The following is a 22,305-nucleotide window of genomic DNA, read 5'->3' on the forward strand; positions in this document are numbered from 1 at the left end:
ATGTGATGATCTCACATTTAGAAACCAAACTTCCTCCCGAAAGTTTCTTCTCTTTACAGTTTATCTTAAAGATGTAAAAATTATTTGATATGGTTCTGAACTGTCTTTTCGCCCTTGCCTTCCCAAAATACGTGCTTCATCTGCACGCTTTATTACTTCTCTATAAAGCAAAGGGGAATGTTTCACTCACCCCCCCATGTCAATTTTGAGTGATTTTGTAAACAATTGTAGAAAAGTTACTGTTGTCAGTAGTGTGAGAAGTAATCTGTGTGTAATGTTGGTCCTCATTACCTTTGAAACATTAGGGAGGTTGCTGAATTAGTATAAATGTAAGCTTTAGCTAAAAATCAAATGGGGCGTCCTTCAATTGGATTTTTTAAGACTTTTATTTTGACTTAAGGACTTCATTAAAGTCTTTAGAATCTGCTACAGCTTACCGTTCATTGCTCTGCTGCTCTTTAAAGTCACCATAGCCAAAAGACTTTCAACAAGAGCTACAAAACTCTTAAAAATATTGAGAATATCTATGTTACCCTGATATTAAAGTGAATTGAAAAATGTTTTTACATTTATTTAGGCACAAAAAAAGTACAAAAATATCTCATCTTACATCTGTATAGGAGTTTAATAAAGGTAAGAACAATCTCAAGTACCCGGCAGCTTCTATGGGTGTTAAGTCTAGGCTAAAGCATTCAGATAGAAAAATCAAAACCCCCACTTTTTAAAAGCTTAACATTTTGTCCAGTGTGACATCCTTGGAATTTTAGTTGACCTATATTCCTAAAATTCAGGGAATACTTTTTAACACATGTTCAAGTTTTTTATATATTTTACTTATTTCCTGATCTGAGGTGTTGAGCTTTACATTAACCTTCAGTTATTTTGCAATCTTTCTCAGATGCTTTTTTCTTAGGCCAACAGTTTGAATTAAAGTACATTAAAAAAATGTAGTCAATCCATGCTTCCAGTTAAGGCAAAGAAAAAAAAATGCCTTTATCTAAGAAAACCCCTAAATGCCTTCTGCAGCCTCATATATTATCTCTAGGCCTGCTAACATTCCTCTTATGTTCAGCAAAGGCTAAAGATACCCATCTGGAGGGGATGTGGCCTTGGAAAAACTACAGTGTTTCCAGACAGAAAACACTAAACACTTTACTGAAACGGATTCATCCTTTTGTTTCCAAAATATATTGCCATTGTGCAGCATTCACCTCTAAACAGACCTTACTCTCAAGGCAGACGAGAGGGAGAAAAATGGAGGCAAAAGAAACCACCGTTGGAACGTAGCCAGCTGGATATAACTGTTCGTGGCTCCATTTCTGTGTTGAAAATAACTGCGCTCTCCTAACAGAGGTTATTTCTGACTCTCCATGTGGCTGCTCTGATCTCTCACTGACTTTCACTTAAGCTGTATTTCCATGTCGACTGAACATGAGCAAATATTTTCAGGGCATCTTTCTGAAGGTCTTAAAGAGATTCCAAAAACTACACTAAGGCGGAGCATTCGGAAAGGCAAATCGAGGCTAACTGGAGCCTGTAGGACGCAGGAAGGGGTTCTTTAAAACATGTTTATGTCTCTGAAAATATGTGTCTAAACCTGAAAGTCTGATGCAAACCATGTAAAGTCCTACTCTAATGAGTTTTTGGCATATATATATATAAAGGATAAAATTTGCAACATATTGTTGATGAATCAAGGTGTGTAAAGCTACTTTTTCTGTCACTATTTCTTTTTTTGCTCTTTCCATATTAAGTGTGATCTGACCTACTGAGGATGAAGATTAAATGCAAAGTAAAGAGTCTTAATATTATTTATAGTAATGGTTAATATACTGAAATGAAAATACTGAGAAATATATGAGAATGCCATCAGCAGGAATCACTGCAAGTCAAGTTCCCAGCATGCCGAGGTTAGGAAATCTTCCTCGGTGCAGACAGAGTGCCTGCATCGCGAGCATTGGATTAATATTGTGTCATTCTTGTGGTATCTGAGCAGATATTATGGCAATGATCTCATTCAATTCTGAAGCTGATTACCCCATTTACACTACCCTTGAAAAACCGTGCCGAGACCGGTCCGAGCTCAGTAACTGAGATAACTTATCGTGTGTAAATGGAAAGCAAACTGAACTGAACCGAGCTAGACACAACCGAACCGAGCTAACTGCAGACCAGTTCCAGAGCGCATGAGCAGAACGCGTCATCTCCGTCTGGCTGCACATCGCGATTCACACTCCATTCCAGTAGTTGGCAGTAATGCCCCTCCGGAAACAGAAGAAGAAGAACAACTTCTTCTTCAACTATAAACAACAATCGAAATCTTCTCCACGCAACATTTTAAATGATGGCATTTAAATAATAACACCGAAGTACAGCAATAATAATCAAGAATAACTTTCTGAATGTGACGGGCGCTGCCATTTTGATTTGCTTGATTCCCGCCTTCTTCTTCTTCTTCTTCTTGTGTTTTATGGCGGTTGGCAAACAACTTTTGGTGCATTACCGCCACCAACTGCTTGATTTCCTCCTTCAATACTGGCAGTAATACCGCAGATCGTCACTAGGAGGCGAGGAACCAAGATAGCGTGATGTGTAAACGGTCGTCAGATCCGAGCTCAGACCGGTCTTAGCATGGATCGGTTTTTCAAGGGTAGTGTAAATGGGGCTTTAGTGTGTTGTCTAAGGTAGGGGTGAATGATAAAATCTGTTTACTATTTTAATAGATGAATGCCTGATCAATAATTTCATTTTTCAGTTGTGGAATAAATGAAGACACCTAAAACAACAATTTTATTCTAAACTATAACAATTTTCTAAAGAACACAAAACTCTGTAAGTATGTAAAAGCTGCATCCTGACAGTTTAAATGGTTCTAGTCACATATCATAAGGGTCGTATATCTTTATTTATTTGTCAAACTTTTTTCCTGATAGTACTGAAAATGGCATTGGTATTAAGTATTTTCCATGGCGCATCGAGTTTGAAATTTTAATATTGTGACAAACCAACGTACAATGATTATATGTTTATTTTAAGCACAAAAATATATTTATTTATAATGAAACAAAACATATCTAGAATTCATTCTGATGTTGTTTACGTAATCCCCTTTGAGATTGAACATAGTTTTTGCACCAGGTGTGATCGACCATCTGCCCATAGTACCGTGGAATATCAACAGTGCCTGTCAATAATAGGCAGTGTACAATTTTTATTTTAAACACCAATCATTTATCCTACAAACTAAGAGCTTAAGTTACGTTTTGCTATCTGTTGTGTCAGCATTCCAGCTCCAGGCAATATTTATATTACATCCAGCACATTACTCTTGTATTACTGCCTTTGTATCAAATCCATTTCTGAAATGTTTCCAACTTAGTCTCTTTGATTTTAATGACAACTTCTTATTCACTTTTTGTGCAAATGAAAAATGTCCTACCCTACGTTTGGTCACATGGTGTTTTTATGGTAAGTAAAGAAAACGCTGATATTTGCATGCAAATGGAGCAAAAACAAAGAGTAAAACACTCACTATGCTAATAGAGTGATATACTAGTGCAGAAGTTCTTAAAGCCACAGTAGGTGACTGAACTCTTTTAAAGGTATACTGTGCAACCGGTGTTGATTTTCCAGCGAGGCTCCCCCCAGAGGGCGAAAGTAAAAGTGCACTGTCGTAAATATGCTCAGCTGTTCTCCTGGTTTCTCTGTCAAGCCAGGCGCGGTTGTTTTGAGCTTAGCAGACATGAACGCAACGAATCACCATCTCTACTGCGGTAAGTGACTATTTTGTTCCAATTTTCGAGTTTGAAAATTTAGCATGTTTTCATACATTATTTGTTATGCATGTGTCTAAATAACAATGATTGTAGTTAGCCAAGTTCTCGCCGTAAAGCAAGACCGACTCTTGCGATGCACAAGACTTCTGAGCCTGTGGGTGCGGGCCGAGGGCTCCTGCATTTGCAAGTACGGTATTTCCCCTACAGACCACCAGGGCGGCCGAGAAAACCTTTGTTCGACCTGAAATTACTCATTTAATCATCCAAAACGTTATGGAACACATTAATTAACTGAAAAAAAAAATTGCATATTTCTATCAAGAAGTTGAAGAATACAGTCGATCTTATATCCTAGCAATCAAGGCGGACCAGTAACACGGTGAATATAGAATTATAAATGTTCTAAGTTTTCTACTGATATGAAATTGCCTCTAAGTTCAGGTGCTCATGTCAATGAGTTTTTTGAAATTTCAACTCAATGCTCAGCAGCCTAAAGCAGTAGGAGAGAAGAAAAGTATGGATATCATACAAAATCCTATGATGGAGGGTTTATTTACCTAAAGCAACATATATCACTTAGAAAAGTAAGAAAGATATGCAATGCATCTACTGGATTTGTGTAAACTGGCCAAATTCATCCAATTTGAATATATCAATGCAGATGGGGCAATTGAAAGGATCTATTCACCTGATGTATCCAGTCTGGATTATATAACTTTTTAATAAAACATTAATACATTGTAGATTTAAGCATGTACTGTGGGGTTACCACATTAGTGGTTTCTGTAAACTTCACGTAAATGGTTAAAATATTTTGGTTCCTGAGGAACTAATCGTCAGCACTCACACCCACACAGTTGCAAGTATGTGTGAAGATAAAATGTTCGACCTGGTATTCACAAGTTTTAGTGTTTGTGGAAACTAAGGAACAGTCTTAGGATTTATTTTGCATGAGGGAAAAGGCTCTATAGGATATGACAACTCGACGAACAATCTCTTCATAGCACGTTTAATTACTGCTACATTGTTGGGTATTTTCAAAGCCTCTGTTTCAATAATGTCAATGTGCTGATCTCATAAAAGGAAGTGTACAGTAGCCATCCATGAATTCCCCATGCATGCTGAGCCAGTTTTTCCTCTGCTGAAACACAGGAAACTCTACTTGAGCACACAGGAAGCCTGCATCTAAATGCATTGGAACGAGTGAACTCCCACTCAAAAACACAGTGGGTGTTCAGAAATGTGGAAGACAAAGACAAAGAAGAGGCCAAAGAGTTTAAACATGGTGTCTTCTACCAAAACGCCATCCAGTCTTTGTGAAAAACGTGTCTGATTTAAACCCTAAATGTGTCCTCGCTGACATTTAAGCACAAGCAGGGCCGTATGCAGAGTCAGTCTCCTCTACGTGGGTTCAGAAAGGAGCTCCCTAGAAAATGCTGGTTAAGATTCTCAGTCATCCAGGCCACAGTCATTTCAAAAAAAGAAAGTTAAAAACAATCCACTGGACTTTGTTTCCAAGATTGAAGACATTTTGCTTCCCATCCAGGAAGCCTTTTCAATTCCAAATGTCAGGAATAGCGCTGAGTTTGAGGCTTTATATAGTAGCCCATCAAAACCTTGTTTTTGTTTGAAAACATGCAAACTGAAACGGACGAAGGAGTCCATCCCTTTGGAATGGGGGTGGTTTGACTTCTTTTGTTAGCCTGCAATTTGTCATACCCGTCTAAGTGTCTGAAAGGGGGGTCACCTTGATGGGCTACTGGAACTCCCTAGGAAATGTTTTTATATCTAACTTCGGCCATTTTCAGAGTCTTAAGCAGCAAAAACAACATCATAACTCTTGAATAGTCTTGTGGGGGCATTTCGCTGTTCTCCTTTCCCTGCCACACATTTCAGGCATTATAAACTCTATTTTTATATCATCTTTCTTTTGAAGATTCTAAGCAGAACAGAGATTCCTGTATAATTGAAATACCGTATTTTCACGACCATAAGGCGCACCGTATTAAAAGGCCCAGTCTCAGTTATGTGTGCCATTACTGTATTTAACACACACATAAGGCGCACTGGATTAAAGGGCGCAGGTTTTATATACCGGTACATATCCTCTACTACGTTTAAATACCTCTACTGCGTATTTAAAAATAGAGCGGGAGCAAAACTGAGTATGTTTGTGCTTTATTCATGTATTTATTACAAAGTATTAATCAAACCTGGGAGCTGGCCGTGAGACAGACACATCTCTGATGACACAGAGCGCTGTGATCACTCCTCTGAAACAGTTTATTGAAGCATAAATTAACATAAAATGCAGAAATCTGCCGGCAGAATATGTTCGCTTTTATTATTCTGGTGCCTGCAGTTTAGATTATTTAGATGAAAAACACCTACCAGCTGCCACGGTGAACCGCGAGGAGGCGACCCGGCCAGAGGCTGCTGTTGAATGGGATTCCTACTGACAGCGCACCGCTGGTATGTGGGGGTCTGAGCGGCTCTGACAGAACTAATATTGGAAGGCAGGGTGGTAATCTGGATGAACTGACTGCAATGATTACGTTTTCAGGTGGACTTTCTCACTTAAAAACATATTAAAACTACTTTATTCCCACTGATCACAGCAAATATAGCTGCAAGGGAAAGAAAGGATAGAGTAGCTCCGCCCAACGCACGTCAGACACTTTTGCAAAGCTGCTTCAGCCGCGCGTCAGAACTAACTGGTACAAGCAGCAAAAATGCTGCGGTGTGAACGCAGCATAACTTTGACTGGCCGATTCACACCGATGTCGAGCGGTTGAAGTTCCTTAGTCAGACCTCCCGGAATAACAGCAAGCACAGCGTTCATTTGTTTCACCTTGTTTTTCACATCGGCTGTGAGATGGGCACGCATGGAGTCACAGATTAACAGCAATGGTGATGCGTGGAAAAAACCACCTGGTCTCCTTACATACACCTCCCTCAGCCACTCTTTCATCATCTCCTCAATGAGGAGATGAGGAGTTCTGCAAAATGCACATACCTGTTCTTTTATACACAATCCCAGCCCACACTACCCCGTTTAACGTTCTCATGGTGGTCTCAACAACGTCTGCAGTAACAACACACATAGGGCACACCGCTCTATAGGGCACGCCGCACATTTTGAGGGAAAATGAAGACGTTTATATGCGCCTTATAGTCGCGAAAATACGGTAAGAGGCCTCATATACTTCAGTATTTAAAAGGGACAGCCAGACCCTATTACATTATTTTGTTGATGATAGTGCCCAATCTGTTCACTCTTCTTATGGAAAGCCAGCTTTTGAACATATTTCTATTATAATCTTAAACAATACTCCAAGCATCATGCAATAAACATTTGACTTCTCAAAAATATACAGTTGAGGCACAGAATCTTCCTTTTATGTAATGGCACCTGCTCTCCCTCCATCTCTCTCTTTACTGCCCCACTTGCTGTTCGGCCCAAAGAGGACGACTCAGCCATTTCCTCCCCATCCTGTTTTCCCTTTAGTGAAGAATATTGACACAGTCAAATGCTAACCTGATGAAATGAAAACAATATGGCATTTCAACATCATGTTTCAGGGAGTTCTATCAGTTATTTCAACACCTTAACATGAAAAGAAATTAGTTTTGCAGGTTCCAGAGCAGCCAATTGTCTCTAAGTATGAAATAGTAAAAAGTAAAAAGTGTGGGGGATTGTATTTGAGTCAATGAGTCAATGCAATCAACTGGTTTTCCTTAGATAGAAAACTTTGTATCAATTTGACTGTATGATCTGGTTGAACTGTAAAGTGCCTTGAGATGACATGTGTTGTGAATTTGGCGCTATATAAATAAACTGAATTGAATTGAATTGAAATTAAAAATACAGTAGCTATAAAAAGTTAAAAGTATAAATATTAAATAAACGAGATAAAATACAGACATTTAAGCAATTCTATAAAATAAATCAATGAGTCTACAACCTTATAACAGTTGTAAATAAGAATGGGGAACCCTGAGGCACGACTTCCTGTCCCGTGCGATCTGCAAGGACAAACAACCTATGATCCTATAGCCCTATTTAAATACAACAAAAATAAATAAGTAAATAGATTGAGAATCATTACTTTATTGTCATATACACTTCAGTGCACGCAACCAGGGTCTGTAACACACAGATATCATCAGTTCTCAGGTGAATATCTGCGCTTTGAATCAAACGTCACAAAAATACTATAACAACGTAGATTTGTTTAGTTGGCATAAACCTGAGTCACTGTGTTTATGTCACACATGACTCTATTAGCTCCAAAATCCTCTTAAGCAAACCACAAGGAATTAATTATATTTTATACTATTTAAACGTGATTAAAGAGTTCTCCATTACACAAAGAGCCCAGGATCATAATAAAACTCTAAAATACTATGGTTATGTTAAACTGAACTAATAGATGTGTACTTTGATCTACAGGCAGGGGGTCCTGTCTGGTTACAGATGTCCAAATGTTCAGGTGCGCCCTGGGGTTCCTGGAGATAAAGAAGCGGAAAAATCCAAAATGTGTTTCTGTGCCACTTTTCCTCCTCGTATATGTCATTAGGCTATGTAAATTTACTAGTCTGCTGTCGCAAGCGGGATACCGCGCTCTAGTTTAACTTGTGTCGATTAGGCCTGGAAAATAATTAAATTGAATCCAAATACTCTTAATAGTAAAAGAAAAAAGAAAATTCCCAAAATATTCATAAGAAATGTATAAGTTGTGCAGTGTATTTTTAATAAAAAATCTTTTATCCCCGTCTCGCCACTATGGGGTGCTAAAGCACCCCTACTTCCTGTGGCCATGATCTGCTCTGTGTCGTCTATCTGCAGAAATATAAAACAGGTTCAACATCCAAAAAATGAAACATCAACTAAAGAGTAAACATTTCATTTTCAGTTCAACATGTCGCTAAAGAATAAGCTGCATATTTAGTGTTGATTCAACTGCTGGAAATGGACTGACGACCGGTACAGACAGAGTGAAATCAACTTTGGTTCCATGTTCCTCTACTGTCTGAGCAGCTTGATGTGTTGAAATATTTTCACATGAAAATGCAGTTTTTTTCTCACAGTCGTCTACAACTTAAACTGCTTTGCACCTACATGTGTAGCTTGATGTGCTCCTCTTCCAGACTGCCATGACTGACAGAAACACTAATGGCATCTATAGCCTGTGTGTGGCAGTTACCATAACGACAGGGCGTGTTGACGGTGCATGGCACGTATGCCCAAACCCCTTTGGCTCCTTTTTTTAATTAGATAGCTGCTCTACTTTTAGCTCTTCAAATCTACAACACCTCGCAGTTTTGTGGGAGACGTCGATCTTCGCCCTACATTTCGTTTCAATGTCATTTGTCTTTAGTTTAAACATAGTAAATAAACTTAGTATATGGCGCTTTTTCAAGTCAGGAGAATTGACCAAAGATCTTTGCACTACATTTAGTCATTCACACACACACACTCACTAATGGTGGCAAGCTACATTTTAGCCACAGCTGCCCTGGGACCCACTGACAAAATGCGAGGCTGTTGTACATCTGACCACCATCAGTGGGCTGTGGTTATATATCACAATTTACGCAAAATACACTACCGTTCAAATGTTTGGGGTCATATTGAAATGTCCTTATTTTTGAAGGAAAAGCACTTTACTTTTCAATAAAGATAGCTTTAAACTAGTCTTAACTTTAAAGAAATACACTCTATACATTGCTAATGTGGTAAATGACTATTCTAGCTGCAAATGTCTGGTTTTTGGTGCAATATCTACATAGGTGTATAGAGGCCCATTTCCAGCAACTATCACTCCAGTGTTCTAATGGTACAATGTGTTTGCTCATTGGCTCAGAAGGCTAATTGATGATTAGAAAACCCTTGTGCAATCATGTTCACACATCTGAAAACAGTTTAGCTCGTTACAGAAGCTACAAAACTGACCTTCCTTTGAGCAGATTGGGTTTCTAGAGCATCACATTTGTGGGGTCAATTAAACGCTAAAATGGCCAGAAAAAGAGAACTTTCATCTGAAACTTGACAGTCTATTCTTGTTCTTAGAAATTAAGGTTATTCCATGCGAGAAATTGCTAAGAAATTGAAGATTTCCTACAACGGTGTGTACTACTCCCTTCAGAGGACAGCACAAACAAGCTACTGCGGGTACTATTTAATAAAGATGTCAGTTGAGGACCTGTGAGGCGTCTGTTTCTCAAACTAGAGACTCTAATGTATCTCTTCTTGCTCAGTTGTGCAACGCGGCCTCCCACTTCTTTTTCTACTCTGGTTAGAGCCTGTTTGTGACTAGTTTAAAGTTATCTTCATTGAAATGTACAGTGCTTTTCCTTCAAAAGTAAGGACATTTCAATGTGACCCCAAACTTTTGAACGGTAGTGTATAAATAAAATAAAAAAATACATGACCTCAGTGTCCTCTATGGTAGTTACGACCCTGAGCAAAATCCTGAAAATGATGTCAAACACAGAGAATAAAAGCCGAAGGAACCAATGGGAAATCAGCAAACAACTGACGCAGATATGAATTCTCTGTTGCTCTACAGGAACCAGCCCTGCACTGGAGGTGCTGACACTGTCCAGGGAATTACTGCGATACATGACAGCAGTTGACTGTAAAGCAAATATTTGCGTATGTGAAGCGATTAGTGAATAGCTGTCCAGCAGAAGAGGCCATTTTCTAAAGAGTACGCTCCATAAAAGCAATCCCCCGTGCAGATAGTCCAGACTTAATATAGTTTAAATCCTACAAAAGGCTGTCTGTGGGCCCCTGTGTCATATATAAGCTGAGCTGTGAAAGCAGGAAAAGTGGAGCATTAATGACGGTCAGATGTCTTTCATTAGAGCCCAGACTTCACACTTTAACTCAGGGCTTCCGCTGCAGGAGAAAAAAAACAAAACTGCAGAGTTAAGCAGCAAGCAGAGCAGAGCTACACACATTCCCCCATGGGAGCAGTAAAGAAATATGTCATGGGTGATTATCCAGGCTTTGAAAGAGTTCACTGACCGAACACAGCATCCAAAAACTCTTACAAACATTGAACTTGTTCAATCGCCTTCAAACCTTTTATGGTTTTTAGCTTTGAATATTTAGACATCAGCAAATGGGATGAAAGAAATCCTCAAGATATGAGGCAACGTGGTTAAAGAGTTCTTGAATGGAAATTTGTGTGATATAAGTCGTAAGTTTCAAGCTTTTAACACGTATAATGCGAAAGTGGTGTTACAAGTTAACAGATACTAAAAATAAGGTTTGCATGATGAAGGTGTGAATAACAGTTGCACAGCCATCCTGTAGTAATAATGACTAACATCATAACCTGATAAGGTTGTTCTGAATACTTTTACCTTTTATGCAAATATTTTATTATGGTCTCCATGAAAACATAAATGAATGCTACTTATGGTTTGAATCAGGACTGAAACAGTGGTTAATCAAATTTTAAAAAAATCATCAATTAATTTAATAATCAATTCATTGGTAACTGGATTGCAGAGACTGAAACATGCCATGGGCTAAAGGAGCAACCCGTTCAGAACTAACCTGACTCCGCCAGATGGATTTGCTCCGCATATCCATCTGGAAACCTTCCGTTGAAGTAATTTTGGGAAGGGGCGAAAATACTGGTTAGCTGATTGGCCTATGTTGGTGATAGACGGGCCAAATAAACCAATCAGATCAACAAAGCATATGACGTACTAACAGAGCGACGACGAAAACACAACCACAAGCCAGGCTACTCTTGCCGAAACCAGTCGGGAGAAGAGCAAAAACATCTTTTCCTCTGAGAAAAGCCTCCAGAGCAGTGTTTTGCTCTTCTTTCATTGAAGAAATACTCTGTAATTCCAATAAAACTTGCTCGATAGCCACGCTAACGCTAGTTTCATCGGCTGAAGCCGCCATGTTCTTTAGACTGAACTGTCACGCTTCTCGTTGCGTCACACCTCAACCCGCCTCAAAGCCAACGCTGATTGGACGTTCGTTTGGTGAACGGCTCCAAATTTTCTTTAACGGAGAGTCTCTAGACTGATCTGCGAGTGAAACCTTGAAAGCTCGCGAGATCAGGATGCTCTCACGAGGCTAGCTCAGAACTAGCCTGACATAGTCCTACTCAATTGTAGTCAGAATATGAGTCTGATACTGCTCCACAGAGCTGTGATTATCTCTGCACTCAATTGGATAGACCTACAACCAATAAAAGCAACGGAGTGAGTGACGTATGTTAAGCGACGCATGTTGTCAACAAAAATCAAAGCGTGCAGTTGCACGCCTAGAATAAGAAGATGAGCCTTGACCGCGTTTCTCTGTTCCTCTTTTAAAATTAATTTGCTGTCGATATCTTCTAGAACAGACCTAATAGCAGAATCTACACACCTCAACTCTCCAGCGGCAGCCATTGTTGTTGTTACCCAAGCGCGCTTCGGTGACGTGGTTGATTACGTTACTGTTGATCATCTGTCTATCATCGTATAAAGCCCGCCCTGACAATTTGATTGGCCGGCCAGATATTGTGCGAGCATACGCGCGCTACTATTGAGCAATGCCAGACCGAACTTCCCAACCTCAAACGTTGTGGGCGGGACTAAGTTCGGAATGGCATCCAGGCTAGCTCAGAACAGCAATTATACCAAAATTGTAAAAAGTATATCAACATTTTGCCTTAAAGATGATAAAAACTTTTCTTGTCGATATTTTCCTTCTAGTGGCTTGAACTTCAGCTGATTTAAATTCTGTATAAAAACTTTTTAAGAAACAGTTTGGAATCTGATTATGATTTGGTTGATCAAATAAAATAATCCACAGATTAATCGGTTAGAAAATATCTGTTAGTTGTAGCTCGGGTTCAAAACATGATTGATCAGTATAGTGAACTGTTTATTCTGAATCTGACTGCCGCTTTTTGGTATTTTACTACAGTGCTGTTACAGCCAGCATGGCTCTCTAGGAAGGATAAGTGGTTCAGTTTAGAGAACTAACGAGGGCTGTTATTCCTTTTTGCATGTGAGCGTTTTGTGGCTGTGAACTTTTTCATCTACTATGCAAAGGTGCAGCTTCTAACGCTGAGTTTATCTCTAGCTTTTCAGACTAAAGAAGCTGTTTTAACTAGAACCCAACAACTTACCTAGCTTTTTTTTTATCTCAATTATTGAGATGCATAAGGACATTGATGTTGCTCTACACTGTCTGAAATAAAGCATTTACTGCTAGAAAGATGATTCATATTCTGAAATATGTAATTTTTTTCACTTTTATTCATTCCCATAAATGGCAAAAAAACAGGTAAGTACAAGATAACAGTCTGAATTTAGTAGAAAAGTGACTCAGTGAATTAGCCACAGCTGGAAAACACCTTAAAACTTACTCATGGATCGTAATGTTTATATAAATTCAGAGGAGATTTAGTCAGGGAGTCTAGAACAGTTGCTCAGGATGCATCAGTATTCTGTGATGGTTCAAAGGGGGAAAATGTGCAGTTATTTCAGCTAAATTCTAGTTAAATGGACCTAAATCACGCAAATGCTTTTAACTATGGTATTTCACTTGTTTGGTGCATCTCTGAATTATCTGTGTAAGCAAGCGATTGGAGAATATCTACATAGGTAGGATCCCTTTCAGGAAGAACCTATCCTAACATGTAACCAGACAGCAGACTTGTCTGATCAGGGAGGTTTGATGTGAGGGGGAGCGTCATGATCCCGCCTTAAAGCGCCTTTTTTCATGGCTTATCTGCACAGGGCAGAAATTTTTATTCCTTTTTTTTCCACCTTTATTCATTCTCATAAATGCCCAAAAAGACAGGAAAGAACAAGATAACAGTCTGAATTTAGTAGAAAAGTGACTCAGTGAATTAGCCACAGCTGGAAAACACCTAAAAACTTACTCATGGATCGTAATGTTTATATAAATTCAGAGGAAATTTAGTCGGGGAGTCTAGAACAATTGCTCAGGATGCCCAAAAGGGGAAAATATATACAGTTATTTCAGCTATATGGGCCTAAATCATGCAAATATAAGTATTTAAGCTGTTAACTATGGTATTTCACTTGTTTGGTGCATCTCTGAATTATCTGTGAGAGGAAGCGATTGGAGAATATCTACATAGGAAGGATCCCTTTCAGAAAGAACCTATCCTAACATGTAAACAGTCAGCAGACTTGTCTGATCAGGGAGGTTTGATGTGAGGGGGAGCGTCAGGATCCCGCCTTAAAGCGCCTTTTTTCATGGCTTATCTGCACAGGGCAGAAATGTTTATTCCTTAGCTAATGTCATGAATTCTGTTATTTTGGCCATGAGAGGTCTCAGACTTTCACAGAGGGCTGATACACCAACGTCCTTAAAGCGGCGACACCCAGACAGGAAAAGGCAGCTTCCTTTTGAAGGCAAATGCTTTTCCTTTGGGTTTGAAGAAAATAGCTATGTTTCATAACTATAAACTGCTAATGTTGCACTGAAGGCGTTGTCTTGTCGTATATATTTAGATAGGTTACATCACAAGGTTTAAAAACCAAATATAAGACCTTTTAACTTTTTATTTCACTGCTTCTGCTGCAGCAATTAGCGACTTATTTCTGCTGTATTTAAGAAAAATGTTCACGTGCTGCAAAGAGGAACTCCTAAACTCTGATAAGAATCTCTGTAAAGAGCAAAGATCTGAACAAAAATAAATTTACCAAATGCAATTTTTTTTTTGATAAATGGAAAAGGCAAGTTCCTCTTCCAACCAAGAATATAAATGTTCTTCTTAACTTTCTAACTTATTTCTATGCCATAGAGCCAGAATAGTTAGACACCCTATTGCCAAAAAAATTAAGCACCCCTGGATCAAAAATAAAAAAAAAAATTGTGTGTGTGCATACACATACAGTCATATTCAAGTAATTCAATTAATGAGAAAACCAACAACATTTATTTTAGTAACTTAACTGACTGAGAAAAGCAATGATACACTGGAAAAAACGATCTAGAAATAAGTAAAAATTTCTCAAATTAGTGAATTTACCAAATCAGATGATTTGCCAATTGAATCAGTATTTCTACTCTTAGAATAAGGTATTTAGATAAAATGCACTTGAAATAAGACAATGTAATTGTGTTTTCTTATTTTAAGTGTAAATTTTCTTGTTCCATTGGCAAAATATTTGGGATGCACGATATTTGGATTTTGGCCGATATGCGATATGCCGATATTTTAAAACTCATGTAGCCGATAACCGATATCGATACCGATGTTAAAGCTGGACAAAAATAAGTAGTCATTGAAAATAGCAGTTTTGTTATCCATTTCTGACACTTTGAAAAATAATATACTCAAATATATTTTCATATGCTGATATCAAATTGATTTTTAAAAACGCGGTATCGATCTATTTTACTTTCAAAATCTCGTGAAATTTCATCGTTCAGTTACAAACTCTTGTGATATTTTGCAAATTCTTGTGAGATTTTGTTAGTAAAATAGATCGATACCGTGTCACTATATCAACATATAAAAATATGGGAACATTTTGTGAATTTTCGGCGGATTTCGTAGCATAACGATGACATAAAGCAATATTTCATTAGTAAAAGAGATTGATATGGTGTTTTTAAATGGCAATATATCAGCATATGAAGATATTGTGATATTTTAACGTATTGTAATGTAATGTATATGTAAAAAATAAGTTTTTGAGGAAGAAGAAGAAGTAGTATTTTTTTTTTTTTAGACTTTAGAAACTCAGAAGCTGATCAAATATCGGGTTAAATATCGGTGTGGTGGCCGATGTCCGATATTCAGTTTTAAGGCCGATACCTATAGGGGGCTGATTATATCGTGCATCCCTACAAAATATGTCTTTTACCTTCTAAATTCAAGAACAAATGCAATTATTTTAAGAAATAATTACTTATCTAGATTTAGATTTTTCCAGTGATATAAGTAGATTGATTACACAAACCAATGTTTCGCCTCAAATTATGTTAAATCTGTGGATTTTCAGGTTTAAAGCTGATGAAAACACAGCGTTTAAGATAAGAATATTAAATCAGACCAGTGACCATGTGAGCTTAATCAAAGTATGATTAATACCTGCTTAAATGTCGTTTTTTGTTCTGCTCATTTAAGCTTATTTTAATAATTATAGGTGTGTTTTTGTTCTTTTAAATCTGTTACCTGCTTTTAAGTTTATATATTTATATTTATTGTCTGTATTCTGCAGAGATAATGAAGTTCAATGACTTGTTTGTGGCCAAAGAAGCTGATTTTGATCAGCTACAACAAAATAGATTAAAAAAAAAAACTTTAAATAAACAATTTTTGGACTTTAGTGTAAAGAGGACTTTGAATTTAGAAATGACGAAATAAAGATGATAAATCTTGAAAGGTTTAACAGAAAAGTTCAGTTTAAAAAGTTTAAAAGTGTTAAAAGTCCAGCTAGAAGACTTTGTTGCTTGTCTGATAAAAATCTCCTGACTCATTTCCTGTCTCTTTCCTCTTCAGGCTTATCTAACAAAGGAAGCTGATAACATGAGTTTCAAGTCTAGTATTGCACTGAAAGTTTTTCTAAAATTTCTTATATTCTCTTTTTTTTTTTTTTTTGCATTTTATAGAACATAATAAAATAAAGATTTCCAAAGTTTTTAATTATGATTCCATTTCTGCTGTTGTTCCTGCTGATGAAAGAACAGCCTGCCTCCAAAGCCGCATGTCCAAACACCTCCATCTATTCTGGGAAGAACTGCATGAGCTTTAGAGCAAACACACCTCAACGTTTAGTCTTCACGGCATCACAATAACAAACATCGCAACAGAGCATAGAGTCCGCAAAAGGGCTGGAACTATTTACTACCAACGCATCATGTTTGGCTTCCTTTTCTCAGCGGGCCTGAGTGAGCAGAGGTCAGCTTTAACCACGCTGCTCCTCCCTGGTGTTTCACAAACTTTTTTTGAAGCAAGAAGCACCACAAAAAAAATGTCCAGAAGTGGCCCAGAAGAGAATAGGAGCTCAGGGCAGAGCGAAAGACTGCTAACATCTAACCCTCAATTTGACTCTGAATACATTTATATTAGTGGTTCTAAATGTTGATAGAAGCAGAAGACAGAAAATGAAGTAAAATTGCAGGTTTGATGGCAAAGTTTGCTACTGCTGAAGCAAAAGTATTCACAACCTTAGAGATTTTACGCATTTTATTGCATTAAAATGACCGAAAGAACAAGATCCCGGATGCAAGCGGCTGAAATAAGCTTTCTCCACAGGGTGGCTGGGCTCTCCCTTAGAGATAGGGTGAGGAGCTCGGTCATTCGGGAGAGGCTCAGCGTAGAGCCGGTTCTCCTCCACATCGAGAGGAGTCAGTTTCGGATGCCCCCTGGATGCCTCCCTCGAGAGGTGTTCCAGGCACGTCCCACCGGGAGGAGGCCCAGGGGACGACCCAGGACATGCTGGGGAGACTATGGCCCTGTCCACACAAAGTCAAAACGAACACGAAACGCTAATATTTTCCAGCAGGTTTGTCGTAAAGACGGAGACGTAAAATAACTGTGATCGACCACATGAATGCATGAAAACGCTGCAAAATGTATGCCAGGCCTGTAAGTGGCGCTGTGGTGCCAAAGCAAAAATAGGCGAAAACAGGCAACGAAATGTTGGGCATGCGCAGTAATATTTATCCATTTTTGTGGTTCAGTCAAATTCAGGTGCTGAACTATGTCGTGGATATTGCTCTGTTCTTCCTGGAGATATTCCAGAAGAAGAAGATTCTGTTGTAAGCCCGACAGCAGGGCGAGTAGCATGAGCAGCAACCATTCAACACAGTACGGCGCCATTGTTGTTGTGATACTGTGTCGCGCATGCGTGTTTAGAGGCGACGCTATGACGCATGCGTGTAAGAAAAAAAATGCGGTTAGAGCTTAAAGATGGAAACGCGAAAACGGCGTTTCAAACTCTTTCCACTCTGAAGGCTTAAATAAAAAAAGATCGTTTACAGACCCCCGAAACGCCGGCTTCGTATGGATGAGAGGCTGGTTTGGTGAAAAATTTGTGCGTTTAGGCCAGGGTTTGACTTCGTGTGGACGGGGCCTAAACCTTCATCTTATTCGAAATGACTTGAAATATAGATCTATACTGATTTTTTTTTCCATCCAATGGGACCAAACTAATAGTTTAGGCTCTAGGTGGGCGAAACTGCTAGAGATGTATAGCTTTTAAGAATATAACATTTCTAAAGAAAGGGCAAATGTGTAGTAAACCCTTTCTGTTAGATAGTTCAATTAAAAAGAATTAATATCAAGTTTTAGGAAGCATGAACAATTTAAAAAGAGTTTTTTGGTAATTCTTGGTTGGGATACTTTTAAGCAAAGCTAATTTCCACCATGGTTACTGTTTACTGCTTAGTTACTGTGTAACAAACAAGATATAACAGTTTTTTTTCTTTTCTTTTTTAAGTGGAGTAGCTAGCTTTTAGAGGGGTCTTAGACAAAATGTGGTGGGGTAAACGCCTAAAGAGGGTGATTATCTCCCCCACTACGCTCTCTAAGGGCCTGGATCTCTCCCTGATGCGGGAAACATGTGTGACAGCCTGCAGTCCTGCACATTCATCACTTCCTTCCCCACGGTAACATGCATCGTAGCAGCTAGCACTAGCCATAAGCTGCATGTCAGAAATGAACATACAGCTTTCATGAGAACCAGAGGAGAGGAGAGGAGAATCCTGGGTGTGGCTCTCAGTGGGGAGTGATTGGCCCCATAAATCATCTGGGATGATGCAGCAGCTGTTCCCTAGGGGCGCTGGGGATCCCAATCCATTCAGCTCATGGCTACTGGCTCCGAATCTCCACCCCCCCACTGTCCTACATTTACCCTCCCCCTCAATTAGCCTCCCTCCTCTCCTTCCTGAGCTCCCATATCTCCTTCTGACATCTTCTCCTTCTCTGTCTGTCCTCGCCTCTCTTCCTGCCCCCCATTTCCTTGATTAAACTGCGCACCAGTGCGGAGTCAGCCGGATTTATTAGGCTTTCATCTTCCAGCTCACTCTTCAGATGAAACAGCAGGGAGGGGGAGGGTCGGTTGCTTGGTCCACTCTGTGGAAGTTGAGCAACATGCCAATCAACCCCTTTTAAGTTGTTTTGTTCAATTTCTTCCCATCCACAACTTACATCCGTCCCAATGTGGACGTATTCCTGCAGGGAGGGGTCCAATCTTCCAGCATGGCTCTCCCTGTGGGGGCTGTCAGCGCCTCATGTTGATTGGACCTCGCAGAAATCCCAACGCATCATGTGAGATCACTTGTTGAAGCCCCTTTCATATGACCAGGCACATTATAGGCGCAGCAACAGCCTGTTGCTTCTATTTAACTCAATGGAGACGATACTAAAGTGTTCAGAGGCAAAACGTCCCAACTTTTACACTGAAAAATATATGCAACCGCTTTTGGCATTTACTTAATCATATTTAGTCACTTAAACACCATTGTTCTATGTCCTACCCTGCTAACATGAAACAATTATGTTAAAGTATCTAAATATGATTAAATAAATGTCAAATGCATTGTTTTTTCAATGCAGAGCCATGATCCGAGAAACAAAACAGTCTAAAACCGTTTATGTGTTTCAGATTGATATTCAAAACTTTTATAGAACTCAAAATATCGAAAATCTGGTTTAAAGTTTATTGCCAACATTTCAAAGTAGGGGAGAATCTACGTAAAAAGAAAAAGAAATCCAAAGTGATGGAGGAGCAAAAAGAAGGATAAATGTTGATCAAATCATATATAAATGAACAGATAGAGGATAAAATCTGTGAATATAGACAGGTTAATATAAATAACATTACAAGCTGTGTTATTTTTCTTCCATATCCTATCTTGAAATGGAATATAGTTACATCATTCCTAATAACTCAGCTGTATTCCTGGTTCTCTCCCCAGATTAACCAGCACTCTGATCTAAACCACTAGGGAAGAGGATTAGGGCCACTGAAAAAAAAAACAGTTAACTTTAAATTTTATTTTTGTTTAATATGAGAAAAACGTCAGAATTCTGACTTTTTTCTGGGAATTTCTGACTTTAATTTCAGAATTTTGACCTTTTTCTCAGAATTCTGACTTTAATCTCATAATTCTGACTTTAATCTCAGAATTCTGACCTTTTTCTCAGAATTACTGACTTTAATCTCGGAATTCTGACTTTAATCTCAGAATTTTGACCTTTTTCTCAGAATTACTGACTTTAATCTCGGAATTCTGACTTTAATCTCAGAATTTCTGACTTTAATCTCATAATTCTGACTTTAATCTCGGAATTCTGACCTTTTTCTCAGAATTACTGACTTTAATCTCAGAATTCTGACCTTTTTCTCAGAATTACTGACTTTAATCTCGGAATTCTGACTTTAATCTCAGAATTTTGACCTTTTTCTCAGAATTCTGACTTTAATCTCAGAATTCTGACTTTAATCTTGGAATTCTGCCTTTTTCCACATAATTTATGACTTTAGTCTCAGAATTCTGACTTTTTTCTTAGAATTTCTGTCTAATCTCGGAATTCTGACTTTAATCTCAGAATTTCTGACTTTAATCTCATAATTCTGACTTTAATCTCGGAATTCTGACCTTTTTCTCAGAATTACTGACTTTAATCTCGGAATTCTGACTTTAATCTCAGAATTTTGACCTTTTTCTCAGAATTCTGACTTTAGTCTCAGAATTCTGACTTTTTCCTTAGAATTTTTTGTCTAATCTTGGAATTCTGACTTTAATCTTAATCTCTGAATTCTGACTTTAATCTCAGAATTTTGACCTTTTTCTCAGAATTTCTGACTTTAATCTCGGAATTCTGACTTTAATCTCAGAATTTCTGACTTTAATCTCAGAATTCTGACTATAATCTTGGAATTCTGACTTTTTCCACAGAATTTCTGACTTTAATCTCGGAATTCTGACTTTAATCTCGGAATTCTGACTTTAATCTTGGAATTCTGACTTTAATCTTGGAATTCTGCCTTTTTCTACAGAATTTCTTACTTTAATCTCAGAATTCTGACTTTAATCTCAGAATTCTGACTTTAATCTTGGAATTCTGCCTTTTTCCACAGAATTTCTGACTTTAATCTCAGAATTCTGACTTTTTCCACAGAATTTCTGACTTTAATCTCGGAATTCTGACTTTAATCTCGGAATTCTGACTTTTTCCACAGAATTTCTGACTTTAATCTCGGAATTCTGACTTTAATCTCGGAATTCTGACTTTAATCTTGGAATTCTGACTTTAATCTTGGAATTCTGCCTTTTTCTACAGAATTTCTTACTTTAATCTCAGAATTCTGACTTTAATCTCAGAATTCTGACTTTAATCTTGGAATTCTGCCTTTTTCCACAGAATTTCTGACTTTAATCTCAGAATTCTGACTTTTTCCTAAGAATTTCTGACTTTAATCTCGGAATTCTGACTTTAATCTCAGAATTCTGACTTTTTCCTAAGAATTTCTGACTTTAATCTCGGAATTCTGACTTTAATCTCGGAATTCTGACTTTAATCTCGGAATTCTGACTTTTTTTCCCATATTAAACAGAAATAAAATGTAAAAATCATTTAACTTTAGTTTTTTTTTCCAGTGGCCCTGATCTTCTTCCATAAAGCCACAGTCTGTGGCTCTAATTACACTGAGCCCATTAAATCTAATGGGGAGGTGTTAGTAATGTGTCCTTTGAGGGACTTCATTAAAACAGGAGGTAAAAGAAAGGAAAACTAATCCAGCTTGTTGTTCTCACCGCTGTGCTGTTATATCCGAGGCGACATACAGGAGCTCCCTGAGATGTCCCACTACACAGAAGCTCTGAGAGCAGCGACTGTCTGCCCTGCTGGCACCGGCGGACGCCTTCTCCTCTGAGGACTCAAATCCTTCTCCAAACCTTCATTCAACGGAATTCCACTGGGAAAAGGGAAACGGTCAATTCTTTAATGGATAAAGCCGAAAGAGGGGACAAAAAACTCAAAAAGACAACTGTATCCCCGCGGCACAGGAGCGCGTCCTCTCCCCTCGGACTAAATTAGGATAAAAGCGCAGCGCGGACAGACGCACCAGAGCGGTCCGTTAGAAAAGGCGCTTCCGTCTGTTCCCTTCAAAATAAAAGACAACTTTCACGCCACTTGACACCAGTCAGCCAACTTTTTAATTTTCTATTTTTAAAAGTGCTTAATTACCCTGCTAACATGAATTTTGTTTAAAGAAATAATGTAAGGATGAAAGACCTAAACGTATCCGAGTTTTATTAAAAAAATAAACATTTATGTTTACCTTTAACCCGCTGGCGACCGAAATAAGAATAGGTATGTTTTAGGGCAAGGCCATTAATGAACTTTATTGATAAATTTTTTATTTATGAAGATTTATTTTTTGAGCAGACTGACTAATACCACTAGCAGCAAACATTTAGTGTTATAGTTTCAGTGTTTATTTGTGAAACTTGATTGATTTACAGCCTTTTTCAAATTTAATTTAATTAATTGACCTTTCAATTAAGGTCACC

The 22,305-nt window shown here is 38.3% G+C and overlaps 1 protein-coding gene across 2 annotated transcripts in view; it reads right to left on the reverse strand.

Annotated features, from left to right (window-relative positions):
- The window catches only part of LOC119772525 (integrin beta-1-like), a 59,253-nt gene extending 37,412 nt beyond the window's left edge, over positions 1-21,841 (reverse strand). For both annotated transcript variants that reach the window (XM_038268979.1, XM_038268978.1), the window contains exon 1: positions 21,547-21,841. The gene's annotated coding sequence lies outside the window, so the exon portion shown is untranslated. The remainder of the gene's footprint in view (positions 1-21,546) is intronic.
- Between the last annotated feature and the right edge of the window lie 464 nt (positions 21,842-22,305).

This window comes from Cyprinodon tularosa, unplaced genomic scaffold, assembly GCF_016077235.1.
Source record: "Cyprinodon tularosa strain WSP-4 unplaced genomic scaffold, ASM1607723v1 ctg713, whole genome shotgun sequence".
In the NCBI taxonomy this organism is placed as follows: domain Eukaryota; kingdom Metazoa; phylum Chordata; class Actinopteri; order Cyprinodontiformes; family Cyprinodontidae; genus Cyprinodon; species Cyprinodon tularosa.